A 14,778-nucleotide genomic window follows, 5' to 3' on the forward strand; every position below is an offset into this window, starting at 1 on the left:
TTTTTTCGGCATCACCAATTTTTCCAAAGGGTAGATAGCTCTGGGGAACCTTGATTTAAGCTACGCCTACCATTGTTCTCTTCATCCATTTCTTTCACAATATACATATATATATATATATATGAGAGGGAGAGAGAAATAATCTTGGTTGGAACTGCAATACATATACATGTACTTCTTTGTCTCTTATATATATATATATACACACACACACCCACACACACACGACGCGAAACAGTAGCTATGGAATGATCAATCACAGCTACTACCAACCATGGACCCTTCAGACACCAGGTGTGTACTAGTCAATAATTTCCGTCCATTTGATTATGTGAATATGGGGTTGTTCAAATAAAAGAAATCGATCTGGTCTACCTTGTGATACGCATGAGGATCCAATTCAAACAGTGTGAAATAACACTCAAATACTGAGAGGAAGTAAGCAATAATTATTGAGTGAACTGATGTATATTCAGATATACGTGTGTGGGTGTGTGTGTGTGTTTAGGAAGTACTTTTTTCAACCCACCTGGTCGTTCTCTCACAGGAACATAATTATTATGCTTATTCAATTTTCAGGCCAATAGTATATAGAATGTAGTATTATGTTTTTTTCATGGGTGTGTGTGTGTATTTACGATCGGTGCATTTATATAAAACTGAGTGTGTGTGCGTGTGTGTGTGTCGAGGTGCCGTGGTCGAGTGGTCTAGGGTGCCTGGCTATACATGTAAATTCCGGGGTTCGATCCCCGGCGGCGGCACCTATGCCCGTGAGCAAGGCATTTAATCTACATTGCTCTTTCATCCTGCTTTCAAATAAATGGAAATGCTATGTGCATTATGGGTAACTAGGTGTGAACTTGTTTCTTTAAAAAAAGGTGTATGTGTGGGTGCATTTGGATGAAACTATGAAACAGGCATATGACACAGGCAACGCATTGTGTGCTTCAGACTGTTGGCCATTTTTTCCCAGTTGTAGGCCTATTGGCTAAATCAGTCAAATGGAAGCATGATCCTTATCAATCTGGCCAAGTCGGAAATAGCAGCAAAAACCCTGATTATTGTCTCTCGTATATTGTCAGAGAGAAAAATGATAGTGAGAGTCAGAAAGAGAAATGGGGGGGGGGGGGGGGAGGGGTATTGGGAGGCGGGGATGCACGTAGAGAGAGGGAGAGAGAGAGACGGGAAAGGGGGTGGGAGAAATGAGCCCACATTATCATCCAATGCAATAAATATTTCAACATCATTCAAATTGGTCATTAAAATGCGAATAGCATTTACTTTCCTGCGTCATGTCGAAAAGCTGAACCAAATTATATACGGCAATTTATTATTGCGTACTTTCTATTCTAAGCGTCTTAAGCTTCCCAAGCGGAAAACAATAGCTGTTTGTGTGAAGAGTAAGGGTGGCAATATATCGTACACCTCGAGGAATGGTTGGGAAAGTTTTTTTTTTCATTTATTAATTTTGATATTAATTTGCTGATGAACATAACATGATGTTGCAAAAAGTACTTATCTATAGGTTCAACCAATTGCCAGACAGGCTTTGTTCCGCACCATCTCCCCCACATTTGAAAACTGTAGCCTTTAAAGGACAAGTCCACCCCAACAAAAACTTGATTTGAATAAAAAGAGAAAAATCCAACAAGCATAACACTGAAAATTTCATCAAAATCGTATGTAAAATAAGAAAGTTATGACATTTGAAAGTTTCACTTCATTTCACAAAACAGTTATATGCACATCTCGGTTGGTATGCAAATGAGGGAACTGATGACATCACTCACTCACTATTTCTTTTGTATTTTATTTAATGAAATATGAAATATTTTGATTTTCTCGTCATTGTCATGTGAAATGAAGTTTCATTCCTCCCTGAACACGTGGAATTCCATTATTTGAACATTTTGTGGTTCAGGCAAGGAGGTCGTAATTGTCAATTTCGTAAAAATTGAAATATTGTATAATTCAAACAATAAAAAACAAAAGAAATAGTGAGTGAGTGACATCATCAACTCTCTCATTTGGATGTAACTGACTCGTTCATATAACTATTTTGTGAAAAATAAGCGAAACTTTGAAATGTCATAACTTTCTTATTTTACATCCGATTTTGATGAAATTTTCAGCATTGTGCTTGTCTGATTTTTCTCTATTGATTCTAATCAATATTTTTCTGAGGTGGACTTGACCTTTAAAGTTTGATGGATACTATATTATAATCTGGCAACATAAAAGTACACGATCTTACAAAAATGCGCGTTTACTCAGAGGATACGTCGTTTAAAAGGACAATAAAGTTTGATTGGTGGATTTTGATAAAAATCACAAAAGGCCATCTATGTAAAATTGTTGTTGGGTATCCTTTGGGAATCCGTGCGATAGTAAGTGACCCAAATATCTAATTGACAGATTTTGTAGAAAGCATCGGATTTTAACAAGTGCTGTCTTGCAAAATGCGGAAGATAATTTAGCCCAAAGCCTATGATGCAACTGGTTTGTCCAACAGGCTCAGCATCGAATTAGAATCTTAGCCAGGATATTCCTCCTCCCTCAGGGCTACGATTTATCCCCTTTCCTATTTTGATTAATCAACTGCTTAAAAATAGATGGATGCAGGAAAATCCCAAGATGCCTTGCATTTAATGGTCAACAGTTACGCTCTGTTAAAACTAAGACTAGTGGCTATGAAAATTTTATTAATACAGAACGTGGCAGTAAATATATTTTAAACATATCAATTCGCCCATTTAGAGAAACGATGGAGCAATACTTAAAGGCATAGGAAGGTATATACACGCGCATAAGTGTGTGTTATATCGTCATCATCATCATAATGTATATTAATTCTACCTAATTTTTTTATATGTATACATTCGATAGGCTCTCTTTTAAAGCAGGCAAATTTTGTTTTAATGTGACAATCCCTTCTTTTAAAGAAAACGTCAATATATAAATGAATACATAAATAAATTAATGAATGAATAACTAACCAACTAAATGAATTAATAATAAATAACTAAAGTAAAATCATTATCACCACCACCGTATTTTTTAAAGCAACATCAAGGAGTATATTGCATTCTTCTATCATATTGGATGCATAAGCATTTCAATGGGAGAAGAGATAGTATATGTGTTGTTTACCTAATTCTTCGCTTCCAACCTCTCTGAACGCAATACGTTTCCCGATCTTAAATCCGGAGGATGGGATTTTAATCATGGCATCTGATATCGTGGCTTCGGGGAAATATCTTGTTACATTCTACAACCGGAGCAGACTAGAAATCAATATTTACGCACATCAGAAGTGGGTAAATTTCTCCACCTTGCCATTTTGGCCATGGTTCTATATGTAGGTTTACATTACAAAGCGCCAAATTACGATAATCAAATTTACAAGTTCCCGTAAAAGAAAAAGACAAAAAAACAAACAAAAAAAACATGAGAGAATAGGATATGCTGATTCTTTTGAAAGGACTATTTTTCCACTTGCATCAATCGGTGTGTGGGTTAGTATTTCCAGGGGGCCGTTTCATAAAGCTGTTCGTAAGTTAAAGGTATTGTTTAACTTTGTGAGCAGCCGATTAAAAAAATTATCAAACCAAGATGAAACATGTGTACAAGTGCATGTATTAGAACTAATAAACCCTGAAAACAACCATTATTGAGAATGAAAAGCTAAAACTACAAGGCAAACCCCGATTTTGTAAATTGGCGTCTTATAGACGCCTAAATAGTACACATAAGTGTTTGGGATGAAATTAAGATGGTGTTTTCGGTCACTTTATATTTCAATTTTTGAAGCACTAAATAATTATTTTCGAACGCAATATTTTCTGGGCTTCATTTTTGTAACATATCACAGACACAGGTGACAAGTGTGACCTTCTAGCTCAGATTTTTTAAAAGTCAAACCAATGTTAACCAATCACTTTAAGAGCGACTTTAAGAACGACTGGTGATCCTTTCTTACGCGCTAAACCATCGTCTATGGTGTATACCATTTACCAAAAGAAAGGAATACAATTCGTTCTTAAAGTCGTTCTTATCTTACGAACAGCTTTATGAAACACCCACCAGGTCGAAAATGTTAAATCATCGTACCAGAAAGTCAAAATTTTCGTGATTAAAAAAAAATTTCTTACCAAGTAAAATATCGATAATTCATATGAGAAATAAAAACAAGGTTTTCTATGCGGTCTTATTTCCCATTCAGGCATCAAGTCAAGTGTTAATTTTGATTGTTTTATCGATTTTCAGTTTCATGATCGAACCAACGTGTCTTTTAAAATTGCAAGCGAGCGACCAAAACTTCTACCAAATTCAAATTTAAAGTTAATGATTACATGTTCATAACAGAAAACACGCAATAGTTCAGTTGGATAATAGTCTAAACAATGAAATTATCGTAAATTTTACCTTCTGGAAATTACAGATCGTTGATTTTATTTCATTTCATTTCGCTTGAGTTCATTTTCAACTATTACAAAATAACGTTTATAAACAATAAACATATTATATAGCAAATTATTTTCTACGTACAGGCGTACAATATACATGTATAGTCACGAGTATCATTCAAACAGGTTGAGCATGGAACTTGTACAGAGGGTCATAATTATTGTCGTACACATGGTACACCTGTCAATGCTGGTGCGCGTGCATGCGCTCGCGTGTGTCCTTTGGCGCCAAAAAATCATAGGTAATCACATCTAGCGCCATATTTGGTGCGTGTGCATGATTGTGGATGTATATAGCATGTTCTTATACAAAAACAATGATAGGTGTGACATATTCTCACTTAGCATCAGAGACACCCAGCACTCAAATTCGATTAGTTTGATGGTATGACAGTCTTTTCTTACACCAAGGCAAACTAATTGCTGATAGCATGCATGATCCATGCTGATAGTGAAGTCCCATACATGTCACCCTGGTTTTTGGATCTGATTCATATCTGTAATTCACGTGATGACCAGATTTTTTTCATATGATTTCCCGCCCTTTCACACGTTTCAAAAAAAAAATCGTATTTTGAATGATGACTCTAGTGAAAAACAAGGCTAATGACGGCGTGTGAATCCAATCTAGAACATGATCAGAATCTCGAACGCTAATCAGTCACGATTACAATAGCAATCATCATTACAATGACGATTAGAGATTCACGTGTGAAAAGGCCCAGAGTTTCCTTGAAACTGGTAGAAAGTTAAACCTTCAGTTTAATACCTTAACTGCTTTATTCTAAATTCAAAACGAGAGAGAGTAAACGGGGGTAAGGAGATGATTTATTACCGTTACGACACCACGATAGATGAATAAACATTATGATACACTAAACGCGATTTGTCAAAACTCGATTGAAAAGAATTATACCCAAACATTCCACCTTTTTCATAATTTTTTTTTCTTATAACATGCATCTCGCGCATTCCGTGTTCAAACCAAGTAAAAGATACTGATAAAAAATACGCATTTTCTAGTCGTGCGTCCGAAAACTGAAATTTTGTTAATGCCCCAACCCCCCTCCATTCACCTCCCTGATATTATTGATATTATGAAAATGATATGTGCAGAAATGCCGCGGTTGATTATAAAATTTCCCCCATTTTAGTGATAAAGCGTTTCATTCAGATGTAATAGATAACAAATATGCCGATAATTATTGATAGACTGACATGACTGACGGATAATAATCGATCGTCATCAAAATTACTACATTAATAATGAGGTTGATTTGATTTATTCATTTTCTTCCGCATAACAATATGATATGGTAACAAAGCAGTTTGGGCAATAAATCAGATATAAAACATGTAAAATGTACATTATTGAACATAAAATCACTTGCGGAAGACGGTTTGGCATTGTATGCAAAATAATGCTTGACCATATGACCATGGAGCTATTAAACACTCCGTGATATGACAAACCAAACATATATTCAATATATATTAATATTGAATGAGCAGAATGGATGACAGAGAACGATTAAAATACTAAATTGAAAAAAAAAGAAAAAAAAAGGTTGTGATGTTATAGATAATCATGATGAAAAACGAAGAAGATGATGATGGTCACAACGGTGATAATGATGATGATGATGATGATGATGATTATGATGATTTTGTAGAGGATTGAGATGCTGATGTTGGTTATGATACATAATAATAATGTTAAAATTGTAATGATTGATGTTTATAAGATAGTAATCAAAAGAAAATGGGGAAAAATCGACACAGAATAATTACCTTGTATAGTAACAAGAATTTAACATTGATGACAACGATGATAACAATGTCATGTTAGTATATGGTTTCATGGTTTCAACTATCATATAATACCGGTTCAATTATCTGCTATATTGTTGACACGTATACATCAGTGACATATGGATGGAATATTTAGATTTATTTTGTAGATCATTGACTATGAACTTAAAACTTGCTATTCATTTTTTTTCTATTGAATTATATGTTTGTATATAATATATATATGTTTGTAAGAGACATCCCTCGCTGCCTTACCTGGAGTTGGAAGGAATGACTTGCGGGTTACAGGAATTTTATATTCCTTTTTTTCTTCCAGGCAACTCCAGGACTGCAGCGGGGGAGTCCTTTTTAAAATTCTGTTATACTTTGTAATGTCATCATTCTATGGTTTTTGTTTGTCTGAAATGCCGAATAAATAATAATAATAATAATAATAATGATGACTGTGACAGTAGTAATTAAAGAAACGGTATGATTATATTCTTCTCGGGTCTGTTATGTGCAATATTATAAGTTGAACAATACTTATATGATATCGACAGGAAAATATTAGATCATCCAATGTCGTGCTCGTGAATTTCCTTCTTTTAAACATTGGAGATCTAGGAAATGGCATTTAAAATAAATCATATTTATATTCACGCAATGTATCTGAATCCATGTCTTTGTCATTTTAAGTGCATTGTAAGGCAATGAGATAATGAACAACTATTTGATATCATAATGGTCATTATACGCCCACCAGCATTATGCAGTATTTACATGTTCTGAAAAGATTATCGTCCAAGAGCGCAGCGGCCCGATAAATCACTCCGACATATCTGCGGAAATATAAATGCCAGATCCATAGCTGTCATTTTGGCGGCGTTCGTATAAATTGATTGCGAGTACACAAAACAGGTGGATAAATTTAAGTAAATAAACAGCGACGTGATTTAAAGGCCTCCTAGTCCTAGAAAAAAAAACTGTTGAAACCATGGACCGTTCTAAGAATGGTGGGACCATATAGAGCTATCTATGGTGGGACCATGCGAATTATTTCAAGCTTTCTAAATGATCTGATGATGGAGAAAGTAACATCTGTCGATGGCTTGAGGCCTATTATCTTCGATAGTGCAACATGATGGTGACGATAATAAATATAAATTCTAGATCAACAAACTCTGCATGGAGCTATGATGTTTACATATACATGAACTGTAAATTCATATTATGTGCATATAGTTGTTTATGAGATGTCCTGCAGGAAATAACACAGTGTCTCACAGTGTGATCACACTGTGTTCACATAGTGGACTATGTGAACATTTTATCCACACTGTTAAATTCTTAAATTTAACACACACTGTTAAATTCTTAAATTTAACAGTGTGATTGTGATTTTACATTGTGTTCCAATGTGACCACATGCACTGTGGCACACACTGTGGGACACTGTGACCACATGCACTGTGGCACATACTGTGGGACACTGTGATCTTCCCAGTAGGTACTGTGGGAATGGAATTCCCGTTTTTTACATCCATCAGCGTCCATGGTGGGACTTACAGTTTTTGTATTCAATGAACATGATAACGCACATAATTGCATGTCACCGTTCTCAAATAACTTCATAAATAACTTTGAATCTGAATTTACGTAATAATAATACCTGACGCTGTTTCTTGTGAGTTAATTAATACTGGATATTTGTTGAATTAAGATTTAAGGAATGCAATGTACATGTATATTATCATGGTTATGATATTGTAAAGCGCATTGAAAGGTTAATGTAATGCATTGTATGTTAATGTAAATCTTTCTTTAGTTTTAAATTTATCTTCTTTTTGTAATTCTTTATTCATTATTGAGCTTAAAGGATGCAACCTCCTTTTTAATTCTGATTATGCTAAAAGTGTGCATTTTAAAGCGTCTCTCCAATCTGTGGCCGTAATGGTAAGAGAAGTAAAGGTTGTCTCTTTATTCCGAGTAATCATGCTAAAGAAGAAGTGGGCTTGGGGGGCTTGGGGCAAAATAGAAATACACCCCTACCTCGCTACTCCTCATATATAAAATAGAAATAGTCTGTTTTGGCATAAAATAATTACAATTGGTGTACAAAGCCTTAGAAATACAATCGCAGATTTTAATAGAAGCGTAGCTCTCAAAAATGAAAGGTAAAGTCACACTCAGTGCCCATAGTGTGACACACGAAAAAGGAGAATTCAAAATCTGTTTTTGAAACAGGCGTGAAAAAACTCAAATCATCTTTAGGAAACGATGCTGATAAAAAGACAATCTCAGGCAGTGTTCATACACTGTAAAAAAAATGAAGTGCTAATTTAGCACTTACAGTGCTTGTATAGTGACTGCACTACGAGTGCTGATTTTCTAGTTTAAATTTGAACTAGAAAATCAGCACTCGTAGTGCAGTCACTATACACGCACTGTAAGTGCTACATTAGCACTTCATTTTTACAGTGTATAACACACGCCAGTTTGCCAATGCCATCGTGTACATACAGCGAAATAAATTGAGTGCCCAAAGCGAGACGAAATCATTTCTGATTGTGAATTTTCTCGAGATGCTACATTTCCGCAATCATAATCGTAGACAGGAAATTACATTTTTACGGATATCGTTAAAGGGGGTATTCGTGTTCTGGTGAGAAAATCACCTATTTTACCTTAGAGGGAGATGAAGCCTGATAATGAGGTGGAGAAAGAGAAGAGGAAGGGGGAGGTAGAGAGATAGAAAGAGAGGGAGAGAGAGAGGGGGTAGAGAGAAATTAATGGATATGCAGGGAGAGAGGGGAGGGAGGGAGGGAGAGAGGGGGAGATTGACAAACACTCTTAAGTTACCCAATAGTTACCCAATATAGCCAACTACTCTGTGTAAACTTTACGCAATTTGGTGTGATTAGCAACCCAAGCCACAAAATATTTATTCTGCTTTTTACCAAAATGTTTAACTGAATGAAAATGAATGCTCTCGTTTTTTCTCAACATTTGGCCCTTGCGGTGCGTGGCGTAGAGACAAATTACAGACAGTATTACAGTGACATTTATGAATTGTCTTTCGTCTAAATCATGGTATGTTTAATATAATTTTCTGAACTCTGAGGCTCAAATATTATATACTGGAGCGGATTCGTGACTGCGTAAATGGAGTATAGAGTACTAGATGTAAGCGTGTCTAGATTCAAACTTCCCCTAAAGAACCCATTCGCCCCCCCCTCCAAAAAAAAAAGAAGAATATCTTAATTATCATCTAATAAATTAAAAATGATTCCCATAAGAATTGAAAAGCGATATACTTTACGTCGAGCAGCAATCGCGAACAGCGCATTTTTGGCATCTTTGAGAACATAATGAAATATTGATACAGGTACAATAATATTTCAGAGATCAGCATGAAGGGTGTACAGACTAGACATGTCAGACATTTTTTCATGTTCTTGATAGATTATTAATGATAAAACAAAATGCTTTCGAAAAGGTGTTTTATAGGCCTACAACGTTTTGAAATGTGCTTAACTGGTAATCGATTTGAACTTTATATCGGGAGAAATCTATGGACATGATCTTTTCTTGACAGCAAACTTGACAACCCTGAAAAAAAATATATATAAACAAAAATTGATACTGAACAATACTGATAACATTATAGATCCGTATATTTATGCAGATATACTCCATGTATTTAGAGAAAATGTAATTATCTCTGGGGATGTGTCTTACCTGCGGGAATCCTATATAAACCACCGACTGAAGATGCTACGTCTGCATTCCTTACTATGTCTCAAATAGGGAGACGGGCTGGGCGTATAAATGGCGTTGTGTTATGACTACCAGACGATTAAAGCACATGTAGAACTTATGGTTATCCTACCGCTCCGGGGCCACAATACGTCAGGTCTCGGGCATAAATCCGTCCTATAAGAAGCTCAAATCGCGAGGAATGATGCTAAGTGGAAAGCCTTAAACGTTCCTGACAAACGTACCTCTACATCATCAGGGAGGGCTGCGGACCTCTCCTTCCGTGGATATGTTATTTCATACTGACAGAGCGAGACCTGATTAGCTTATACCATTCTGCGTGCGTGTGTGCAAGACGATAGTTTGGGCGAAGCCTGCGTGGCGTCTCGGCTTGTACGCCGCATATTAACAATACAGAGTGTGCAATGTACTGAACTGTCGAGGGTAGGCGATCGCGATATAAGCTCGAAAATTACAGACAGCTTCATTCGCTCACTTAACCAATGCTTAACATGCTTAATACCAAGCAGGTAAACAGGCATAACATTTCCTAGAATAATGGTAAATATTTTCCGACGTAGTGAAAATGGGAACCTAGATTTACCATGTTCATATCAAGAGTTGATACGTCTTTGTAATCGAGATGTATACACAGCTTGATTTCAAAATCATAGACATAGTTTAAATTAGTTACCATAATACGAAAGGAATTTAAAAAACAATGTAGGCCTCCTTTTTGGCTTCACATTTTCCGGGTTTAATAATAATGATATATAGCATTTATGAGGCGCCGATTTATTTAGTTTCCTATTCAATTGCGCACTATACTACCCCGGCTGTAGCTCCAGCTGCTAAAGGCGCTTGGTGCATTCAAGGAATTAATCCTGCCGGGTACCCATTCACCTCACCTGGGTTGAGTGCAATACAATGTGGATAAATTTCTTGCGGAAGGAAAGCACACCGTAGTTGAGATTTGAACCCACGTCCCTCTCATTGAAAGACGAGATTCGTAACCACTAGACCACGGCGCCCCAGGGTTTGACACTTGATAGCCACACAGACAAAAAAAAATCAGCAGAAATTTTACAATAAAATAAAATTGTAATTGCAAGTAAGGCTAATTAGGGTCATAAGGCGAAATCTTTTGAATATGGAAATTTACATCTTCATAAGGCAATTTGTATACACATAATATAAAATAACAAATGAACTCATTTATATAAAGTTAGCACTGACACGTAGACAAGAATACATGCAGGGGGTTATTTTTTGTGTGAAAACTGAAATTGAAACTTAGTTTGAAATAAAAATTGAACTCGAAAGTACATTAATCTTCGATAGGGCCTATATTAATTGACTGTCATAATGTACGAATGTAAATATCATTATTCGATCCGTAACCAATATCGTCGCTGCCATATGGAATGGTATGATGGAAACATAAATCATAATATTGAAAGAAATATAGAATATATAATGATAATAACGAAGAAGTGCCATTATAATTTTGAAATGTTGAATACCCAAATATCAAGGAAGAAATAGATTAAAATAAAACAAGAGGGAATCGATGGACTGAGCACTTGCAGTAGAGCATTATATAGAGAAGGACTACTTTTATAAAAATACATTCAAAAGAAATTGTAGATATTTTTAAAACTCATATTGGACGATGTGAGCTGTTTTTCCATAGAATAGCTCCATAGGAACCGAATATAATTGTGCGAGCACTGAAATAACCATAGGGGTGGAACTTATTTCATCCACCTCTATATGGAAATAACGCGATAGCTTTGATATGTCTGGATCCAGTGGTGGATCCAGGGGGGGGGGCAGCCGGCCTGTGCCCCCCCCCCCTTTTGAGAGGCTCAATTAAAATTTGTAATGTAAAATACCATGAAAACAGACGTGTGCCCCCCCCCTTTGAGAGGCTCAATCAAAATGTGTAATGTAAAAAAACATTAAAACAAAAGTGTGCCCCCCCCCCCTTGGAAGTGAAGACCTCGGTGGAAATGTGCCGCCCCCCCCCCCCACCCCTTCGAAATTTCCTGAATCCGCCCCTGTCTGGATCGGTTTCGTTGGTTTGACTGTACCATTAATGAGCACAGAATACATTTTAACGGTTGTCGGTAGATCAACCGATTGTCAGCAGGTGTTTAATGATATATGGGCCATTTGTCATTGAGGGTTGGTAAACTGAATATTATCATATATACGGGTACATGCTACTATAAAGTACATGCATGTAGGTTCAGCAATTAAGTTGAATTTCTAGCGAAGGGATGCAGACTATATCTCACGGCAGAAGTAGGTTTGCTCCTTCACACCTCTCACGGCCATACACATTTTTTAAAATTTAATTTTGTGTGTGTGTGTGGCTACCTTCAGGATTGCAAGTGGCGCACTGTTGGGCAACCCATTCAAGCATGGGTGCACGTAGAACATTTCTGGAGGTATGGGGAGGCAAGGCGAGTAAAATTTTAACGATTCGAATGTGAGGGAACGAAGCCGGCAAGCTTGTCAAGAGGACGCATGGAAAAAGAAACTATAATAAATTTGGTACACACTTGTAACGTATTTTTTTTTTGTAATTCGAAGTTTACATGACTTGTGATTTATTCTTTATTTATTTATATTCTTATTTTATTTATTTATTCATTTATTTATTACTATTATCATCATCATCATCATCATTATTATTATTATTATTATCACCTAACCGCCGGCTACTTTACAGCCATGACTCTAAGTGGATTTTTTTTATGTCGACGGTCTCATGTTAACAATAACAATCGTATTCAAACAATGTGTTCGCAGGAACGTGGTTCATTTTCAAGTTTTGAGAAAAATATGTCGCATCTTATTGTAAAGCAATCTGTAAGCTTTTTGTCTACATTGGGAGCAAGCAAAGCAAGTGGTTTATTTATTTTCTATAAGGGACACATTGGTTTATCAATACAATTAATATTAATACAAAAATTGAAATCAGCGCATCCCAGTTCTCAGATATGGGTACACCATACAAAGTCCGTTCTATGCATATGAAAAACACTTTTGCTATATCCTGTATATGTTATTTTCAAGAAGCGGTATTTTTTCTTATTTCTTATAACAGAATGAATTTGAATTATAGCAGCAAAAGGTAATATCTCTGCAGCAATGTATGGACTGGATACAATTTACCCCCCCCCCCCTTAAGATCGCCTTGGAAAGTTCAGTTTAGCAAAAACAAAACCAAAATCTGATTCGGCACCCCTATTTCGGTCAATTTTGGCGCCCCTCAAGACAGTTTAGGATAATAATATGGCACTCTATGGCACAATTTTGAGATCAAAATTGGCGTTCATGCAACTTTCTCTAATTTCCACCATTTTTTCTTCCCCTCTTTGTCTCTCTTTCTCAATATCGCTTTCCTTCACTCTGTTTTTTATTTTTCATGAAATACTAAAATGCTTTCTGAACTGGAATTCTCTCTTGCCAGATGTAACAGGGCTGCACTTCCTTGTTTCCTTTTAAACGCAAACTCAAGGAACTATTTCTTATAGATCTCCACGACTAAATAAATGTTTGCATTCTTTTTATTTTTCCTGTTTGTACCCCTCTTTCTTTTAAAGCTGATACAAACCAATAGTGCCATCTCGAGTCCTCAACTACTCATACCTGGCTAGTTTCCTGACCCATAATGCTAGGGTAGTCTAGTAATATAGACTCACTTGAATGATAACATGCTAATTAACTACTCAATACATTTATACCGCAATAATTATACCGAGTAGCAATTACTTTTCCTCTCAAAACATTTTAGTTTCTCTCGACAAATACAATTATAGGTCAACTTTTTCTCTGTAGTATATTAGTAAATACTGTTTCTGAAGACGTATATTATGAGACTATGTATTTATAACACACAGTCAATGAGAGACCACACACACTTCACTCCCCCTTTAAAGTACCAGCTGATCAACACTCCCGCTATTTTGACATAATTGTGTATTGCGAAACAAATATATTAGATATCTATTTTCTTGTGTGTAAAATATGTACGTGGAGGTGAATTATGTAGGGATGTAGCTTTTGACTCCTTCAAGTGTATCTTCTCCCCCCTTTCTCATTGTTTCCCTTTCTGATTTTGAATGAAAAGCAAACTGCTATATTTGAGGCTATAAATTTTTGATCCGCGTCTTCCACCAATTAATAACTTAGTTTATATTTCATCGGGGCTCGCAGTTCAAAGCTTGCTTCTGAGCAGGTCCCATCATGAATATTTATTTTACTTAATGTTCTATAACTTATTACTTGACCATGTTGAATGATCATGTGCAAAGTCAATGCAGTTCTTAGTGCCGATAAGACGGTTTGGCTGACAGCGCGCATTGAAATCGCGGTCAGTCAAAAGGTCGTATTGCTTTAGATTTGTTATACGTTTCCAATGGGATTTGCGCATTTTATTAAAAATTTGTATGGGATCGCCATGAAAATCCTCTCAAAAGTATCTCAGAAAAAATAAATTGCTGCTTAGAAATTTAGTTATGAATAGAGTAGGACTTGTACTTTCATTTTATGAAAAATCTCAAAATCGATTTTTTTTTTTTTTTTTTTTTAAACCAAAATTGACTGATACGACGTACGGTTCGGAAGACCGCCGACGGTTTGTTAGACTAAATGTTGATGGACATACGGAATGTGGTGAGTGGACGAGTTGGCAGTAGACGAATTGGCAATTTGAATTACCCCTGCATGGTTTCTAAACAATATAAATTCG

The sequence above is a fragment of the Lytechinus pictus genome, chromosome 5 (assembly GCF_037042905.1).
Source record: "Lytechinus pictus isolate F3 Inbred chromosome 5, Lp3.0, whole genome shotgun sequence".
Classification (NCBI taxonomy): Eukaryota; Metazoa; Echinodermata; class Echinoidea; order Temnopleuroida; family Toxopneustidae; genus Lytechinus; species Lytechinus pictus.